This window comes from Petromyzon marinus, chromosome 66, assembly GCF_048934315.1.
Source record: "Petromyzon marinus isolate PM22_M1 ecotype Great Lakes invasive population chromosome 66, UKy_Petmar_22M1.pri1.0, whole genome shotgun sequence".
NCBI classification, from domain to species: domain Eukaryota; kingdom Metazoa; phylum Chordata; class Hyperoartia; order Petromyzontiformes; family Petromyzontidae; genus Petromyzon; species Petromyzon marinus.
In genome coordinates, this window is record NC_133732.1 from 2774021 (window position 1) to 2781141 (window position 7121).

The following is a 7121-nucleotide window of genomic DNA, read 5'->3' on the forward strand; positions in this document are numbered from 1 at the left end:
CATGATGATTTCAAATTCAATCACGAAATATGAAGACATCGGATAAGGAGCTTTATTGGTCATGATCTGATCAGCAGATTGACACGTAAAAAATCATATATATTTGTAAACGTGATAATCGCTGTTAAGTAGTGGAGGAATAATGTGGACATTTTTAGTATTCCACTCCTACTGCGAGGCTATGAACACCCAAGTTCTAAGTGTACATTTTTTGTTCGTGAAATTAGCGATGCAAATGTTGCGTAGTAACTCTTGACACCCAGGAGACTTATAGAGCCAGACGGAGACGAGGATTCTTACATATGGCTGCTTGCCGCTTATTCACACTCTTACACACTCTGTTTACAATCTGTTTACAATCTCTACACGCTCTTACACACTCTGTTTACAATCTCTACACTCAACGCAGGCTCTCGTTCCCTCTCTCTCACTCCCCTCTGGCGACCACCTCACTCTCCCCACGGCGACCTCGCCCTAGTCCCGGGGTCCCCCTTAAGTACCCTGCCGCCTCGATGACATGACATCATCACATCACGTCACCCCACTCCTCTACAGATGACATGACGTCATCCCACTACTCCTCTACACAAATATTAAACGAAGTAGTGCTTTTTATCTTCTTTGGTTCTTTCGATAAAGTCACGTAGAATGAGAATAAAATAATAAAATAAAATAAGACAATAACATTCTCACGACGTTTCGGCCACAACACAAGCTGCCTTCCTCAGGTGAAGAAACAGGTCTATCCAGGAGACAGAGCCCGAGTGGATATACCTGTTTCTTCACCTGAGGAAGGCCGCTTGTGTTGTGGCCGAAACGTCGTGAGAATTTTATTGTGTTATTTTATTTAATTATTGTATTCTCGTTCTACGTGACTTTACCGAAAGAACCAAATAAGATTAATCCTTGCAGTCACGAAAGCTTTAAATCGAAATTTAGTGCTTTTTAGTCAACGAAGACTGAGTGAGATACAGATCATCAAACGTTATGATGACTGCGACTACTGCCAAAAAAGGCAAATACAAAGATCCCCCGTGTTGAGGCAAGTGCTGTCAGCGAGCCATAAATCACCAGGCTAGGGGTCCCTGTGTTGGCGACGGAGGGGCAAGCGAAATGTGGGAGACGTTGTTTATGAGTCGCTCTCACTCTCTGTTAATGCTGGGACCACCATTCCACACCACAATAAACAAAGGTTTTTAGGCCAAGTCGCTCCAAGTTGGAGGGCTGACTATGTGTTTTCCTCACGTACGCAGTTCAATGTTGATCAAATATGTGGCGGTACCCAAGCCCGTGGGAATGACCACTTCTCACTGGGAATAACTCAAAAACTGATTGACAGCAGGCCGTTGAGGGAGGCAGGGACGGGTGGAATGGGACCTTCGGAGTCACATGATTGGCACTGGCGAATCCCGTATGACCCCATCACAATCGGTAGTGGATCAGGGATCTAGGGCCCAGAGTGGACATAAACCAGGAAGGGGGATGCAGAGTACATGAGCGGGTCAGTGTGGAGGAGGGCACGCTGGAGAGTGGACGTGGGTGGACGAATTGGGAAGGCGTAACCTTCTGGGTTCTACTGCCACAGCAAAACGAGCTCGAGTCCTCTACACCCAGCCAAACCCGAGGTGAGAGATCACATATTACACAGTGAGTGTCGTCTTGGTACTCTTTGGTCATTTCGGTAAAGTCACGTAAGTATTTTATACCTACGGTAAAGTCACGTAGGTATAAAATACCTACGTGGCTTTGCCGAAAGAACCAAAGAGTATGGATTCCTGTAGTCACGAAAGCTTCAAATCTAGATTGTCGTCCTGGTCTTCATATTGTTGGTGGTCCGTTGTGGGTGTGCAAGTGACTGCTGTTGTTAGGCAGGTAGCGAACTCTATGAGAGAGCTCGCCCCGAACGGGAGATCCTCAGTTTAGAACCGCCTCCCTGAGCCATGGGAACGCCGCTTAACCTCAGGTGGAGGGGGTATTGGGGGGTGTGTGCTTGGGGTGAGGGGCTAACTTTAGGCCGTGCTCACGTCGCCCGCAGAGGGGCCACCGCCGAGTAATTTATATCGTGAGCAAAGCAGTTCCCCCTTTATCAGGCGAGTCCAGGCATGGCCTAATATAACCATGCCCCGCGCCGCCAGACGTTGCGAAATGGTGGAAAAAGTGTAGATTCACCATGAGTGTGGCGTGAGAGGCTGACCTTGAGGTTGTGTTCACACCACCCCTGTAGAGAGATATCCACCTACAAAGAGACACACTAACCAAAGATCGCACAGGTGCCTCCGACTCAACAAAGCGGTGGGTGGAGTATTAACCCTTGGGAGAGGTCGTGAGGTGCAGAGTGATTGCCCACGTAGGGTGTGGAATGACAAACTGGTGGAAGATGGCGGTGCACTCGGAGGAGGAGGGGGGGGGAGTACCCTCCAGGATGGCATTGCTCAGAGTAAGGACTGTCCTATACAGGGGATGATGACACTCAGGAAGAGGTGGAGATCCACCAGAGGCAGTGGGCCTGTCGGGTTCGCAGGGAGGCCCGGCGGCGTGGTAGAGGGTCACACGATACGCCCCTGGAGGAGTTGCAAGCGGAGACAGAGCGATGATGGCACACGAGGGCCTGAAAGAGGCAGGAGCTGCCGTTGGGCTAGCACCTACTGTTTCGGCAAGGCCCCGGGTGCAGTCAGACCACTAATTCCCTCACCCTGATCACGTACACTTCGCATTGCATGACACTCCGATTAGGATAGTAGGTTATGTACAGTGCGACAAAAGCTCAACATAAACTACATAGACTCACACAGAGACCCATGGAGATGGCAACCTTCATGTGCTCTCCACTGTTACGTGCCTGTCACAAACTAATGTTATTATCCGAGTGATCGAATGCCCGAAAAGGGCCTCCGGATCAGGATTGCAACACTAAAGGTCCATTTCAGGGCCAAACTTACCGCAGTGTGGGGCCATCACTACGTTTGTGCCATCTGTAGATCGACCTGTAAACCGCGAGCTATGTTCGAGAACTCAGCTCCCGTTTCACTACCACGGAAGGGTGCAGTGCCCACAACACTGCAGACGAAGCACCAATTTGCCGGCCGATCTCCCGCTCCCACTTACTATCACTCACGAAAGAGACCCCGGGATACTGAAACTCCTCTATCCTTCCCCCCTCACCTGGAGACAACAATTCACCATCTCCTGGGAGTGAACCATGACCTCAGATTTGGAGGTGCTGATCCTTATCCCAGCCAGTTTTACAAGAGGCATCAAACCGACCAAGTGCATGCTAGAGATTACAGACTGATGAGGCGAAAGGACAATATCTTTTACAAAAAGCAGCAATGCCACATCCATGCCCCCATACTGGATACTCTCCATACCTTTAAATTTCGATTTAAAGCTTTCGTGACTGCAATGATTCATCTTCTTTGGTTCTTTCGGTAAAGTCACTGTGTTTTGATATCATGTCCATGAAAATCACAAACAGGAGTTGAGACAAGACATATCCTTGGTTGAGTCTAACACCCACCGTGAACGACTCTGATTGAACACAAAGAACACGGACAAAGCTTTTACTCTGGGAATAGAGGGGACCGGATAGCACACAAAAGCGGCACCAGTACATTATACGCCCACAGCACGGCCCACAAAATATTGCGGGAAACACGGCCATGTGCTTTCTCCAAGTCTAAAAAAGCAGAGGTAGACTGGAGAAGCATACTCCCATGACCCCTAGAATATCTGTGAGAGTGAAAAGAGCTGGACAATTGTTCCATGACCATGACAGAATCCACATTGTTCCTCCTGAATCTGAAACTCGACCACTGGGAGGAGCCTCCTCTCCAGCGCTCTGGCATCGGCTTTACCTGATACGCTGAGGAGTGTGATCCCTGTGTAGTTGGAGCACACCTTCTGGTCCCCTTTTTTAAAAATGGGAACCACGACCCAATTTTTCCAATCCAGAAGTACTGTACCCGCCTTCCATGCAACATTGCAGGGGCCTGCTAATCACCACACTCCTACACCGTACAGCACTTTCAACAACTCTAGGCGCATCTCGTCCACACCAGCAGCATTGCTGCTATGACGGCCCTCGACCACCGCAGCGATTTCAGCAGTCGTGGTGGATCCAACCGTCCCAGCTGGAGGGCATGTCCACCAGGTTGAGGGGCTCCTCTAAGTGATATTTCCACTCTTCGACTATTTCCTTAGTTGGGGTCAATGTTCCATCACCCTTACTGAGAACAGCCTGGGACACGTCCTGTCGACCCCTCCTAAGGAGTCGGATTATTTGCCTGAACATCTTTGAGGCTGTCCAGTATTCCCTCTCCATGGCCTCTTAAAATTCCTCCCACACCCGGGGCTTTCGCTTCAGCGACTGCTGCAGCTGCCGCCCTCTTGGCAAGCCGGTACTTCTCAATCGAGTTGTGAGACCTTTTTCCGAGCAACTTGACAGCTTCCTTCGCCACTGGTGTCCACCAGCGGGTCCTAGGGTTGCCGCCATGACAGGCACTAACTGCCTTCAGCCCACAAATTTTCACAGCTGCATCCACAATCGAGGTCCTGAACATCGTCCACTCGGACTCAATGTCCACGACCTCCCCTGGAGTGCAGGAGAAGTTTTCCCCGAGGTGGATGTTGACATTTTTCTGCACTGGTTCTTCCGCTAGACGTTCAGAAAACCCGCGCAATTATTTTGGGCCTTCCACGTCTATCTGGTCAGTGCCCCAAGCGTTGAATCCAACTCATCACTCGGAGTTTATTCGTTGAGAGCTCTGCCCCCCTCTTCACCCGAGTGTCCAGAACATACGGCCTTAGATCCGATGATACAACTATAAAGTCAATCATTGACCTTTGGCCCAAGGTGCTCTGGTACCAAGTACACTTCATGATTATTAATGAAGGGGGCTGTTCTATGTGGAGTGACGTCACTTACGCATTATTATTAGTGGGGGGGGGAGTACTCCATATTGAGTGATGTCACCTGCTCATGATTATTAATGAAGAGGGGTGGGGGGTGTCCATTTGGAGGATGTTACCTGCTCATGAATATTAATGAGCGGGGCTGATCGATGTGGAGTGACGTCACGAGCGTCAAGGATAGACATTCCTGGGCGATTATAGTAGGTATTTTAATCAAATTATTATTTAATAATTCCACCTTGTCCGGGTAGAATGTACTCCATGCTGGAGCGAACAAAGCGAGTCCCTGCTCCAGGAATTTAAAGTCAGGAAACCAAGAATGTGGAAAGCTCTCCTGGACTCCCTAAATGAATCCACAAAACAAAGGTGGACAGAAGCAATGGAGTCATTAGATTTCACACAGTCAATCCGTAAAGCCGTGCGCCTCCTAGGACACTTAGAAGTACCACTACCAACAAACAAGGTCGCCAACGTGCCCGTCAATGCAATCACTGTGCAAATGCTGCTGAATGGAAAGATCCCTACAGACCGGCACATAAGACAGCGATTGAAGGCACAATTTTACGAATTAATGCCAGAATGTGCACCGACAACAGCCTTGTCATCCCTCTTCACTGAAGAAAAGATCATTGATGCCATAAAAGCCACCAGATTAGGAAAGGCACCAGGATTAGACGGGATTTATTCTGAGTTCTTGAAACACCTTGGTCAAATAGGATGCCGCTGGCTGGCCAGATTGTTTTCAGACAAAACGGCCTCAGGAAAAATTCCTAAAAAAATGCCACAAACGGCAGTTATTGCCATTTCGAAGTCTGGAAGATCAACCACAAAGCCAAATAACTTCCACCCCATGTCCATGCTTAGTACGGTGTACAAACTCCAAGAGAGGATGCTACTGACCTGTATGTTACCGATCTTCGAGGAGGCTATACCCACTGAACAGGCTATTTTCTGCCTCTGCCACAACAGCACGTGCGACCAAGTGCTAGGACTCACCAACCACATTTATGCTGGATACCAGCGCAAGGACATCACTGGAACCTTCTTTCATATTCATATATCAGCGACCTATGACACAGTATGGTGGAAGGGCCTTATGCTAAAGGTGTTAAAGGTCATCAGATGCCAGCAGACCCTCTGACTCCTATCATCGCTACTGTCCAGCCAGCGGTCAGCAGAGCCCGCTTACTTAATTACGGCTTCCCACAAGGATGATTGCTTGGTCCGGCACTTTTTAACATATATGTGACCTATGAGACCTCCTTTGCCAGTAGCAAGATATAGTAATAGGTTTTTACCCTTTTATCTGGCACCAAAACTGACACCTTAATACAAGGGATCATGTTTGCAATAACCACAACACAAGCAGTCAAAATGCAAACAAAAAGAGACAACTCTGATAATGATATGCACTGTCCTTGAAATTGATTGGTCCACAACCGAGCCGGCTTTTCTTAGAGCCTAGTCTCCACTGGTGTTGGACCAGATGACGCCTTTTGGAGACTAGCCTCTAAGAAAAGCCGGCTCGGTTGTGGACCAATCAATTTCAAGGACAGTGCATATCATTATCAGAGTTGTCTCTTTTTGTTTGCATTTTGACTGCTTGTGTTGTGGTATTTGCAAACATGATCCCTTGTATAAAGGTGTCAGTTTTGGTGCCAGATAAAAGGGTAAACACCTATTACTAATATATGTGACCTCCCTGTAACCATCAGCCAAAAATTTGGCTAATGCCAATTATCTGGCACTTTGGCGTCCAAAGAAGGACCCAAACTGAGGTCGAAAACGACCTGTTCATAGACTTCAAGAACCTCGAAATGTACTTCAAGTACCGGAGGCTCCGCCCAAACCAAAGGGCAGCAGCCGTTACACCGTTTCACTTGAATAATACAAACGCCGACGAGAAACTGGCCATCGCTGTCTGCAGCGAAGAGGTCCAGCACGAGAAGCGCCCAAATTACTATCGGTGTAATTCTCGACAGGAGCCTCACTTTCCACAAACACCTTCAGAATGAATTTCGATTTAAAGCTGTCGTGACTGCAGTGATTCATTTTCTTTGTTCTTTCGGTAAAGTCACGAAGAAGGGAAATAATAAAATCATGAAAATAAAGTAATAAAATTATCACGACGTTTCAATAGCAACACAAGCAATCATCATCAGGTGTGAAAAACCACAGCAATAACCAAGAATACCCTCAGAATGCTGCTG